This window comes from Bison bison, unplaced genomic scaffold, assembly GCF_000754665.1.
Source record: "Bison bison bison isolate TAMUID 2011002044 unplaced genomic scaffold, Bison_UMD1.0 scf7180017863991, whole genome shotgun sequence".
Classification (NCBI taxonomy): Eukaryota; Metazoa; Chordata; class Mammalia; order Artiodactyla; family Bovidae; genus Bison; species Bison bison.
The window spans coordinates 133,015-146,388 of NW_011494563.1; the positions used below are offsets into that span (position 1 = coordinate 133,015).

Sequence of the window (13,374 nt, forward strand, 5' to 3'; positions counted from 1 at the left end):
GAATCCCAGGGATGGGGAAGCCTGGTGGGCTGCCGTTTATGGGGTCGCACAGAGTCGGACACGACTGAAGCGACTTAGCAGCAGCAGCAAGTAGAAGACATTCTGAGGGACCAGCTTCCTGCTGTCAGCTTCTGATGGGGATCCACGAGATACATACACTCATCACTAAATAACAAATAAATTAATAAAAGACATTGTTATACCTTTTGCTTACAAAACTGGATGATTACTTTACATTGTAAAAGGCAACAACAAAAAAATTAACTTGTAATCCTGCACAAATCAACCCAGAAAGCAGCCCTAGCAATATTTTGAAGTATTTCTTCTCTATTCTCAGTATTTCATATGCAAAAATTGTGCATAGTTGAAGTCATGTTCATTTCATTCTGCTCTTGTCAATGAACATTACATTATAAATATTTTCCCAGAATAATTACAAAGTCTTCCCAAATTTTGTTTTACTGACATTGTAATGATCAATTACACAGATAAAACAAAAATATTTAAACAGTTATCTCTTTTTAATGCCTTTTATTTGCTATTACAATGAGAAATAAAAATAAATATTTTTATGCAGTACATGTTTCTCTTTGTTAAGATTATTTCCCTAAGAGAGTACTTCTCAAACTTCGATGGGCATCAGAACCACCTAGAGGGCTTTTTATTAAAACAGACTGCTGCATCTCCCCTTACCTGCCAGCCCCACTCCTAGCAAGTTTTTAATTCTGTAGATCTGAATCCAAGCCCAAGAATTTGTATTTCTCACAAGTTCCCAAGTGGTGCACACTCTGCTGGTTGGGGGCGATACTTTGATTAGATCATTCAAAGACAATAAACTTCAAAATAAATTTACTATGTTAAAGGTTATAAACCGTTTACGAGTCTAGATGGATGTATATAGCAAGTGCCTTAATAGCAAGACCAAATAACATTTGCAAGAATATGGTAAGGGGAATATAACTCTTACTATGTTAAACAGATGGTTTCTTTTGACTCCCAGCGAAGTACATTCCACCTCAGTCATGGTGATCATGTTCTTTTCATAGTTGAAATTCTCTCTACTAGTTTATGCCCCAGCGAAACACTTCATTCCTAGAACTCAGAGATAAAGTTCTTGGTTTTGAAGAGATTCCCTTGGACTGCAAGATCAAACCAGTCAATCCTAAAGGAAATCAATCTTGAATATTCATTAGAAGGACTACCGCTGAAGCTGAAGCTCCAGTACTGTGGCCACCTGATGCGAAGAGCAGATTCATTAGAAAAGACCGTGATGCTGGGAAGGATTAAAGGCAGGAGGAGAAGGGGACGACAGAGCATGAGCTGGTTGGATGGCATCACTGACTCAATGGACATGAGTTTGAGCAAGCTCCACGAGATGGTAAAGGAGAGCGAAGCCTAGTGTGCTGCAGTCCATGGGGTGGCAAAGAGTTGGATACGACTGAGCTACTGAAAAACATTTCCATGAAAAGGAATCAGAGCCAAGTCTCCCCTTCATTATCACATTCTCATAAAGCAGATAGTCTCTGACTCAAGAGTCAACTTTATTAATTTAGCTGGATTTTTTTTCCCTAACATTTACGCGTTTTCATGTATTTTTGCGTTGTTCTGCATTGAAAGGGACCAAGAATGTCCTCCGGCAGAAATCGTATCCTTGGGAAACCTGTACTGAGTGCCTCCCTTTTCCCCAGGCTCCGGAGGCTGAAGGCTTAGGTAGTTTGGGAATTGTCTCACGGCCTTCACTAGGATGACACAAGTGACCTTCAAAGGAAGGAATTCAGAACCTTGTCTTTTCAAGTTAGAAAAGAAATTGCTCAGTTCCCCCCACCCCCCACCCCCAACCTCTCACTCTGAATTGTCGCGGTAAAATGATTTTAATCGTTCTTTTGGAAGCACAAGTCAGTTTGATGCCATGGAAGAGATTCCTGATTTAGATTTTAAACCTGAAAGTAAATACAGATGACCACCCCCACCCCGCACCTCCAATTCTCGCATTTTCCCTTTATTCGAGTTCCTTCTCCCATTAGTATTTGCGACTGGAGGTTGTTTGAAACTAACTCTAAAGACAAAGCTCCCCTTCTGCGGGTTCCCGAGAATTAGGAGTGATCGTGCGTGTCCGCGATTGTCAGCGGCTAGTGGACAAGCTCCAGCATCCAGGAAGATCTAGTCCTTTGTCTAGGAGCTTTTTATTGAATTACATCACCAGCTGCTTCTTGATTTGCTCTCTTTCATACACGAGGGAGAGACCTGGACAGGGCTAAGAAACTTTTTGTTATCAGACCAACTGTTGCAGAACTTGCCACTAACTAGTTTTCACTTTGGCCTACAAGAGAAGCAGTAAGTCAGTAGTCGTGGCCGAGTGGTTAAGGCGATGGACTTGAAATCCATTGGGGGCTCCCCGCGCAGGTTCGAATCCTGTCGACTACGGTTTTAGTGGGCATTCTACATAGTTAACACCAACTCAGACGACGTCGCAGCCATACTGCAGTCCGTCTTGCTGTTAAAAGCATCATGATATACTCATTAACTGGAGAAGGCAATGGCACCCCACTCCAGTACTCTTGCCTGGAAAATCCCCTGGATGGAGGAGCCTGGTGGGCTGCAGTCCATAGGGTTGCAAAGAGTCGGATACGACTGAGCGTCTTCACTTTCACTTTTCACTTTCATGCATTGGAGAAGGAAATGGCAACCCACTCCAGTGTTCTTGCCTGGAGAATCCCAGAGTCGGGGGAGCCTGGTGGGCTGCCGTCAGTGGGGTCGCACCGAGTCAGACACGACTGAAGCGATTTAGCAGCAGCAGCATACTCATTAACTACTGTTGACTCGTCACTATGGTCAACTCACAGAATGCTGGGGTTCATGTAAAGCAAGATGCACTATAAGCATGAGCCCTGTAATATTTATATTTCCATTTGGTATATGTACTGTGTGATGGCAACAACATATGCAATAAAAACAGAGCTTTACAGTTACAGAGTAGACATCTTTTGCATTTTCATCTGGGAATATGTATCTATAAGTAGAAAGAATAAAGCAAACTAAAATTTTGAGCAAAGTAAAAATGATCTGTTTATATGGATAATGGAGTACGAAGAGTAGATTCCACATTCTGTGAAGGTCAAAGGAATGTAATGAGACCGTTAAGTAGTGTTTTCTCTGTACAGTGTTTGCAAAAAAGAAAAAAAAAACAAATTAATATAGGTGCATAGAGTCTTAAAGTTAGTGGCACACTGTGAGAGAGAAAATCAGCACTCTGGTTTTGAACAAAGGAGTGTGTTTTACACGTCGAAGCAGGAACTTTACAGAACTCATTATGAAGGAGAGCTTAGACATGAATGTTTGAATAAGTGCTTTACACAAAGGGCTAATGTTGAGAAGCAGCAGATACTATATAAGATCAGTATATGGGAGCAGAATCTTCATATGTGTTAGTTGTAAGAAAAAAAAAATTGCTTTAAAATCTCCCACACAACCTGGTATCATAGTAAGACTATGTAGGGGTGGGGGTGGAATCTTCCCAGCCTCTATGCTATGCTAAGTCACTTCAGTTGTGTCCAACTCTGTGTGACCCCATAGACGGCAGCCACCAGGCTCCCCCGTCCCTGGGATTCTCCAGGAAAGAACACTGGAGTGGGTTGCCATTTCCTTCTCCATCCCAGCCTCTAGTTCATGTGAAATGGCTGTAAATGTCTAATCCAAGAAAACAAAGCAAAACAACTCAAACTTCATCCAAGACAAATACTATATTTAAAAAAAAAATCCCGAGTCCACTGCAAAACAGTAAAAGAACAAGTCGTGGGGGGTGGGGGGCGGGGAAGGAAAACTTACACCAAGAATGTAATTAGTAAGGAAATAGCAGTAGTCAATCATTTTATCTCATAAAAGGAGATGTTTGGTATTATGTGTATAGCCCAATGCGCAGATGAATACGGCAATGAAAATGTCATTATGGATTCCCCACCCATTTTAAGCTGAAATAGGTTAAATCTGTAGATATTTTAAAAGTGACTATTGCGTGCTTGTTTACTTAAAGTCACCTACTTTAAGATTTTCCACCTTTAGTTTCCCTCTCTCTCTCACTCTAGGTTCAGTGGCCCTGTGGAAGGGTGGAGGGAGTCAGAAATTGTGCAGGTAGAGATCATGGGCAGAAAAGAAATTTGCTGTTTATATATTCTCCAATACTATTAGATTAATTTACTTCCCACTTTTGAAATATTGAACAATTTCAAATATTCTTTTAGTGTGCACTGAAAGTAAACTTTATTAAAAGAATCCTTATTGGTTTTTATTAGAGTTTTTTTTCCTAGTCGCAGCAGAGTGCAAGGTTTTTGTTGTCTTGCACTTGTACTTACTTCTGATACTCCTTTTCTTCCTTATAAAATGAACTCCATTAAACCAGAATGGGATTTCACTTCTGCCTCCTCACCCAAATGCTGATGTGTTTGGACTTACAAGAAATAAAATGGGCCAAATTGATTTCGTCAATAGTTGGACAATATTTTTCAGGGGAAAATATCAAGAGACAAAAGGCTGTGAGGTCCCACCGAGACTTGAACTCGGATCGCTGGATTCAGAGTCCAGAGTGCTAACCATTACACCATGGAACCTCCCATGGCACATACCCCCCCCATAACTGTTGTGATGTGTCACAGTAACTCTGCTAAAACCATTTAGTTTAAACTATCAAAATACTTAGTCTACGTCCACTCACGACACTTGAAAAAAAAATCCTGAGGGATTTAATTTTATTATTTTTTTTCTCCTTTTTCTTTGGCCAAATACAAGACCCCAAAGAGTGTCCGCTCCCGCCCCCGCCATTAACTCAGAAACTTGGTAGTTCTAGTCCTTGCTTTCTTCTTAAAAAAAAAAAAAAAAAAACACACAGAATGAGTATTTTGAACATTTCTTGTATCACCAGCACTGGATTGAACGTGTTATATTCATTGTATGATGTAATACCTTAAAACTCGTCAAGGTATTTTTAGTCTTCATATGACTGGAAAATTGAACCTTTGAGATTTTATAGTTTATCTGTGCTTCTGCTCAGTTTTGGCCATAAATTAATACGTTTCTTCACATAGATTATTTAGTTACCAGGTCCATTGCCTCTAGGAAAGCAAGCTTTAATGTGTTGATTTCTGGCACATTCACGGAAGAAACCTTGCAGGAGAAGTTATGTTTTCGAGAAAGTGGAAAAGGTAACACTTGAAACAAAAGTCTGAATTTTGTCAAGTGTAGGGATTGGTGAGGAGCACATCAGAGATTCAATATTTCAAGATCAAAGACTCATCATACTCTACTTCCTCAAGAGAAAAATGTCCAGTAAAGACTGCCAAATTGTACTAAAGATTTTTCTTACTACTATTCTGCGGACACCTTTTTTTCTTAAACCCAGCGCGCTTCCTTAAAGACTAGGTTTCTGGGGCGGGGTCGGTGGATCCCTTGGCGTCTCGCAAGCAATCTCTAGAGCCCCTTTCATCTCTCCTAGTTTCTTATCTCCGTTCGGCTAAGTTCACCGAGGCCGCCCAGCAGCAAACTTCTGTCGAGATTTCAACAGAACTTTAGCCGAGATGAGCCTTGGAATTTGTGCGGGTGGAATTCCGGGGATGCTGGCTGCTTCCCGTCACCCACTGTCCCCGTGGATGTATGTAGGCATTATTCTACAAATGCATGACTTTCAATTTAACTGAAAGAGACCTGCTCCCGTATATGAGGCGGTGCTGTGACTACCCGGGGAAAACACAGGTCCGCGCTCAGGACTATTCTGATAGTTCAGTGCCAGGCCTCCGATGGCAGCCAGAATGTCACCAAGCATTGCCCTTCATTTCTTGCTCACAGAGGTCCTTGCAGGATGGTGTGCTTGCCCGCGCGTCTGGAGGCAGCAGAATGGAGCTCTCCTGCTAACTGTGATGGAAAAAATTGCAAAGGGGGCCCACTTCTCTCAACATCTTTAAATTCAAGCTCCATAATTTATTAACCCCAATGCGGTAACTTAAGAGGCAAAGTTGCACCCACGCCTGAGGCTGAGATTCTAGTCAAACCAGTTCTGAGTTTCTCTCTTCTCTCAGAGAGGTTATGAGGTTTGGGTTCCTCCTGGGTTTGAGGAGGCCAGAAGTTACACTCTGGTCAGAACCAGTGGATGGAGCCAGACTCATTTTGAAGCACAAGATGATCAGAATCTGCACTGCAGCTTATCCTTAATCTTTACCCAGAGTTTCCCATGAGATAAATTATATTTAAATTGCATTTTCCTCATTTCTTTTGAGGAAGGAAACATAGAAATATCTCTAAGTAGCAGCATTTCTCTTAAGTCTCAATGGCTAGTCTAAAGTTTGCATAAATTAAATAGATTTTTTCCTAGGCCTTTCTTGTTGGAATTGTTCAATTGGTGGAGTTTCCAAGTCATAATTCTTACATAGATCATGGCTTTATCCAGACTGTCTAGCTTCTAGAAATTTAAGAAATTGAGGGAAATTCCAGGAATTGATGGAAGTATCAAGAGAAAGATAAAAATCACAACCATGGTGGGCTTCTTGGTGGTATACTTTTATACAATATACCTCTCTGAAAAGCTAAAAGACACATCAAAAAAAAACCCATAAAATAAAGTAGTGCAAGTCATATAATATACATATATAGAGAACAGTGCACATATCAGCTTCCTGATTCAAACTTTTTCCAAACACACATGAAATTATCTCTATCTTGACATTTTACCAGGCCACAAAGCAAGTCTCCAAAAACACAGCATGATTATATACATGCTATTATTTCAAAGCAACATAACTACTGAGGCCCTAAGCTCCAGGAAAGTTCATGGAAACCCTAGAGCTTTCTGAAGAAATATTGAGTCTATTATATACTCAAGGTTTAAAAGTTATGGTTGCCTTATGAGGAAAATAAAGTAATGCATTTTGAAAATGGGGGAGGGGGGAAGCAGCCATCGAAATATCTATCTAATAAAAATGAAAATTTGCATATGCTAAAGTTAATAGCATCCCCCCCCCCCCCCACCAATTACCCAAACCTGGAAACAACCTTGAATAACCAGGTTCGATGGATGGAAGAAGAAATAAACTGTGGTACATTCACTCAATGAAATTCTATTCAACTGCAAAAAGGTGCAAAATTTTAATACATGCAACAACTTGCATAAATCTTAAGGCATGTTCTATCTCATGTGAAAGAAGCTAATCTTAAAAGGTTACATTCTGTATGATTCAATTTCCACAACATTCTCAAAAAAGTCAAACAAGGGAGCAGAAAACATATCTTGTTGTCAACTGCTATGTATAGAATTAGGAGATGACTATAAAGTGATTACATGGGGAGGTTTATGGATTGATAGGACTTTGCTGTATCCTGATTATGGTAGTGGTTACACGAATAAACTCATATAATTTCAAAAAGCCAATTTTACTCAGTGGCAAATATTTTAATAAAATATGTAAGTGATTTAACATTTCACCCAAGTGTCCCTTTGGGAAGGGAAAACTGAAGACACCCTTGAGCCTTGTATAACGATCGGGTTGGGGAATTACTAGAAAGTGAAAGTGAAAGTGAAGTCGTGAAGTCGTGTCCGACTCTTTGCGACCCCATGGACTGTAGCCTACTAGGCTTCTCCGTCCATGGGATTCTCTAGGCAAGAATACTGGAGTGGGTAAACTTCTGAGAATGTAATCAGAACTAGCTTTGCTTTTTCCCGCAGCACTGCTGCTGCTGCTGCTGCGTCGCTTCAGTCGTGTCCGACTCCGTGCGACCCCAGAGACGGCAGCCCACCAGGCTTCCCAGTCCCTGGGATTCTCCAGGTAAGAACACTGGAGTGGGTTGCCATTTCCTTCTCCAATGCATGAAAGTGAAAAGTGAAAGTGAAGTCGCTCAGTCGTGTCTGACTCTTAGCGACCCTATAGCACTACATAGGTTAAAATTTCCGCCGTAGTCGGCAGGATTCGAACCTGCGCGGGGAGACCCCAATGGATTTCTAGTCCATCGCCTTAACCACTCGGCCACGACTACATGTATGGAAGGAAGTTTTTCATTATAAGAAGATACCTGGTAGACATAAAGACAAGACTTGTGTAGACAAGTGTGTGCAGTGAGTTGGGCAAAAACCCTCAGATGAATGAAAGCTTAGGGGTGTGCGTGTGTGCCCAGTCGTTCAATCGTGTTCGACTCTTTGCAACCCCATAGATTGTAGCCCACCAGGCTTCGGTGTCCATGGGATTTCCCAGGCAAGAACACTGGAGTGGGTTGCCATTTCCTACTCCAAGGGAAAGCTTGGCGAGGGAGGTCAAACTCTCTCCAGCAGCCTCCGACATTTAGGAGCACTGCGATAAGAGTGCTGGAGAAGACAATCCTAAAGGAAATCAACCCTGAATATTCGTTGGAAGGGCTGATGCTGAAGCTGAAGCTCCAATACTTCGGCCACCTGATGCGAAGAACTGACTCATTGGAAAAGACCCTGATGCTGGGAAAGATTGGAGGCCGAAGAAGGGGACTACAGAGGGTGAGATGGTTGGATGACATCAACAGCTCGATGTACATGAGTTTGAGCAAGCTCCGGGAGTTGGTGATGGACAGGGAAGTCTGGTGTGCTGCAGTCCATGGGGTCACAAAGAGTCGGACACAACTGAGCGACTGAACAATAAAATCTATACAAGTATCTTTGTTTTCAACAAAGTTCAGGTCATCATCAGCTAGGGCCTGCCTCCCTCGGGGATGAGCTGGGTTCGTGCCGGGTGCTGGGGTCTCCGAAATCGAACCAAATTTACTCAGAAGCGAGTTGAAATCAAACTAATCCTTTTAGGCGTGAGTGGGACCAACACTTCTGCTTGAACTTACAGCCTCCTCGATGAATGATATTGTGCTCAACGGGTTTCAGGGAAGGGAATATTCCCTCCGATTTGTGTCTAAGGTGGAAGGAGAGAAAAACGAGGTTGAAAACCTCTGGATCCCCTCACTCGCTGTCCGTCGGTTCCTAACTTAGGCTCACAGTACTACTTGTGTTTGGGAATGTATTTACAGAAGCGAATGCGCTTTCACTTTCCAGATGGGTTAAAAAGAGCTATAGTTTGTCCATGAATTTCTTTTTTCTTTTCTTTTCGAGTGTGTGAGGTCCTAACTGCTTTCTAGAAAATGGATTATGTGGTTCAGTTTGGGGGAGGCAATGCAAAGGCTCATTTCCTCTAAATTAAACCAACATTGCATGTTTCCCATTCTCCTTTTATGTTTGTAACTTTCTGTTCCTTCAGCAGAATCTCCAGACGTTCTACAGAAATGTTTCAGGATAGAATGGCTAAATGTAGATACCAGATCCTAAGATGCATAGATAGACAGGCCCCCATTTTGTGGCCAACAAACTGTTCATAGGTAAGAGGTGTGAGCGGATGAATAGGATGCATCTTGAAAAAGTTGCTAATTGCTTGGATTTAATACATAATATTTAACCAGAAATAACAAAAGTATTCTTTAAATAGAGTTCTATTCAATTCGTCTATCACTGAGAAAGTCTTATGGCGGGTCCGATCTGGGGGGCGGGGATAGATCTAACTGAAGATCACATAATTTACTTTTATCTATATCTAGAAAAGATCAACTAAGCCATGCCTGACAAATGGACGAAATGTGGTCAGGAAAAGCAAATTCACATTGCTCACAGATTCAGAGCATTTCTCATGTGTTTTTCCTTTGGCAATCTGGAAAATTCCTAACCATTTTCTTTAAGAGATTGTCAAATCTGTTTTAAAACTTCATACTCTGCTTGTTCCTGGAGGAATATTTGGGGGGGGGGGTAAGACTTCTATCCTGAGGGTTCCTAAAATGCTTTTTAAAAATTACAACTTTTCGTTATGAAAAGCAAAAGTAGCCGCGGGCTTCCCTCATTCGGAGAGGGCCTCTGGAACGTTCTCGCTTCCTTTACTAAAGAGCAGAGAGGTGAGATTTTTCTGAGCGACTAGGAGACAGTCCCGGGATTCTCCTTTTCAACCGGTATTCTCCCTCGAGCAACGTATCGAATAGTCCTTTGGGTCAGGGGAAGGGCAACCCAGGGAACTCTCATCAAAGTCAATCCCTACTTAGCGTCCGATGCTTTCGATGCCTTCATTCCGGGTCCTTCTCCCACTAGCATTTCCACCTCTGAGGCTGCCCTGGAGATGCCGCTCACCTCCGGCCCTCCTTTTCCGCAGCTCCCAAAACTTGGACTCGAACCGACATGCCCTCAAAGACGTGAGGCTGGAGAAGAATGAATAAAGAAACTTGGTCTGATCTACCTATCACTTCCCTAGTCTCTAGGTTGCCGGAAGTTCCGCTGTGGCGCTAAGAGAAAGGTATATGCGCCGACAGGTCCTGGGAGGAGGCGAGCGCGGGGTGAGCACCCGCGGCCCCGAGGAGGGGATAGAGCGAGGGGCTAGAGGGTGGGCTGCGGGCTGCACAGGCTCTCAATACCCAGGCTCCTAGGCTCTAGGGCTAGAGCCTAGACTTTCTCACTCAGCTCAAACTTCAGCTTTTGTCTAACACATCCTTTCTGCTTTGCGTTTTTGCTGACAGTCGGTTCATAGTTCGCGTTTTATCTTGTAATTTTCAGAATAAATTATTTTCATTTCTGATATTATGTGGCGTTGAGAGTTTGAGGGCCGGGAGAAGCTCCTTTCCTGCATTCTTTGTTACTCACTAGTGTGTAGAGTGCTTGAGTGATCTTCAAGCTCCTACCTAGCTCATGTTCTAGTCTCCCCGTGGAAGAGCGGGTCATATTTTTTCTATCATATTGCTCTGTCCTCCCTTGGTAGGGATGACCTGAGATTTCTTCTCTTCCTTCCACAACTCTCCTCCGATATCTCAAGTCACAACTACCCTCCTGCTCCTCGTCAACAAACCTTGGCCTCTCCCGCACTCAGTGACCTCCACTGTTCGCATCCCTTTCTGTCCGCAAAGACTTCAAGCCGCTTATTGACCGACGGTCACTGAGGGAGCCACTGCGGCTGGACCATACAGTCTCACAGAAAAGCGGCAGCGAAGAAACAGCCGTCTTTTGCATCTCAACCCAAAGAGTCATCAAAAGAAAATTCCCGAGTTAGAAAACCTGAGATCTTTCCAAAGCTTCCTGGACTCTTTAAAAAACTGTAGCCTTTTCCTTCGAGAGAGAGGGCAACAATGCGATCACGTTGCTCCATGAGCCCATTGACAAACAAACGAACTCTTCTTTTTCAGAAAGAACACAAAGATGAACAAGAAGGGCCCCCGGGTCAAGAGAGAGAGAACTCCAGAAGTAAGCAAGAGGAAAGAGAGTAGTGGGGCCCCGCCATGGATTTAAAATATATCCCAACGGCATTTTGCTGGAAGTTCCTCAAATTCCATTTTCGCAAAGTCAACGGTCCCGAGCTTGGGCTTGGAGAGACCAGATGAAATGAGATGTTTTTTGAGTCTTGAACAAACTATTCCTTACTTCGTGAAAACGAATGACAGCAGTCATGGAAAGGCTCAGAAATCCCCCCATGTTGTGCATTGATGTCCCTTACTTTGTCTTGTTTTTATGTTTCTTGAACTTTCACAGTGACTGAAACGTAATAAATCTCCACAAATTATATTTACTGATAACCAAATAAATCACCGACAGTGTTTGGGATCCAGCCAACCCTCCACAGCCGCCCGGCTCTGTGGCGCAATGGATAGCGCATTGGACTTCTAGCACAGCAGTGAGGCATTCAAAGGTTGCGGGTTCGAGTCCCGCCAGAGTCGCGAGTGTTTTTGTCACCAAGCAGATAACCTTGCCACTCACTGGTGCATTGTTCTATGAATTGGGCGCAGTCTGTGAATTCCAGGTGCTTACATTCCTCACTGCAGTTGATTCCTACTTTCTGTAGCTTGATTCCTACTTTCTGTAGCTTGCATATGAGGAGCTGCTTCATAAGCACTCCCACACATGTCAACAATGATTTGATGACCAAATTATATATCCCTACCCATCTTTTGTGTGCGTATATATATACGATAGCAGGAGAAAAAGAAGAATCATAAAGCCAGATATTGGGGGCTTAAATTATACTTGAAATCCTATGGGAGGCAAAGTAGATTCTGTCACTCTCAAAGTTGAAAGTGTCATTCTCTTCCCTGGGAGTGGCCACATATTGTAAGTAGAGCTGTTACTAGAGCCCAGGACTTCTGAATAAAAATTTTTAAGCGACCAAAAATGGATCAAAGGATAGACGGGTTATACTGATGTTAATGAGAATGCAGTAATAAGGCAGAAGTAGAAACAGACATGTGCCTGGGTCATTCCTGGCGTCCAAAGACAAATAGTCATAGACGGGGCATTCATAAGGAATGTGATCTGTCACAATGAGAAAAACAATTGCTTGAATGCTTTGCTCAGTTTGTGAGAGTGGGTTCTAATAATGCCTATGTTTTAAGCCATAACTATCTTATGTCACTTCTGTCACTTAATTCCTTTGGAAATCAAAATTATATGTAAAAGTAACTGATTCACAGAAGAGGCTGGTGATCCTTTCCTGGGAGAAAAATATAAGTTAAATGGATGTGAACTCAGCTGAGGAAGTTATATGGTCCTGGCTTCCATGCCTGGATGGCAACACAATGTCTGCACTTGCTGTGGCAGAAAATTGGGAAAAGAACAGAATGCTAGGAATCGCTTGGAGAAGAGTAGCACCATGTAGAATTTAGAGGGAAATCGAGAAAGGGCTAATGATGGGTCCTGCAGGAGTTCAGTCAGCATCTCCTCAGTTTGGACAAGGCACAGTTGCCCTGGGCTCTGGAATCTTGGGCTAGTTTCACCACAACATCTTATCACTTGGAGAGAAATTGTTTCTTTTTCCTTAACATGCTTAAAGTATTAGTATACTCTATTTGCAGAATCCCACTTAAAACCTTACCTTCAAAAAGAAAAAAAACCTTACCTTCTCACTGGTAACAGTGTTTTGTTTCTAAGAATTTTTACTTCAGAGCAATGTGAATTAACTGAAAATTAAATAGGCTAAAATTATGTATTTGAAAGCTAAGGGGTGAATATGGCTAACTCAGCACCTGGTCACAAGGAAGGAGACTAAAACTGGCTCTGGTCTTGGATGTGAACAAAATCTTTGATGAAGGATCGTAAGTTCAGACCCTAATTACTGAAAAATTAATAATAATCCAAAATACCAAGGGAATATAAGATCTGCACAGACTTAAGGACAGTATCAAAAATGTTGAAACAAGTTGTCACTAAAAATTGCTTGACAAAGAAGGAGCTTCTTTGGGAGGATAGAGAAAGGAGGAAGTTAATCTTTGAGAACAAGAACTAAAGAGGAGGAAATGGCTTTGCCTAAAAAACATTTAATAAAAAAAATTTTAATGGCTTTGCCCAACTCCCCATCTGGAATAATG

The 13,374-nt window shown here is 42.2% G+C and overlaps 4 non-coding genes across 4 annotated transcripts; 2 read left to right on the forward strand and 2 right to left on the reverse strand.

Moving 5' to 3' along the window:
* The first annotated feature begins 2,342 nt into the window (after nucleotides 1-2,342).
* TRNAS-UGA lies at nucleotides 2,343-2,424 on the forward strand. The gene has a single exon. It is a non-coding gene; the product is annotated as a tRNA-Ser (tRNA).
* Nucleotides 2,425-4,532: 2,108 nt separating this feature from the next.
* TRNAQ-CUG lies at nucleotides 4,533-4,604 on the reverse strand. The gene has a single exon. It is a non-coding gene; the product is annotated as a tRNA-Gln (tRNA).
* Nucleotides 4,605-7,931: 3,327 nt separating this feature from the next.
* Nucleotides 7,932-8,013, reverse strand: TRNAS-AGA. The gene has a single exon. It is a non-coding gene; the product is annotated as a tRNA-Ser (tRNA).
* A 3,629-nt stretch (nucleotides 8,014-11,642) lies between these two features.
* Nucleotides 11,643-11,730, forward strand: TRNAR-UCU. The gene is given in 2 exon segments: nucleotides 11,643-11,679; nucleotides 11,695-11,730. It is a non-coding gene; the product is annotated as a tRNA-Arg (tRNA).
* The last annotated feature ends 1,644 nt before the right edge of the window (nucleotides 11,731-13,374 follow it).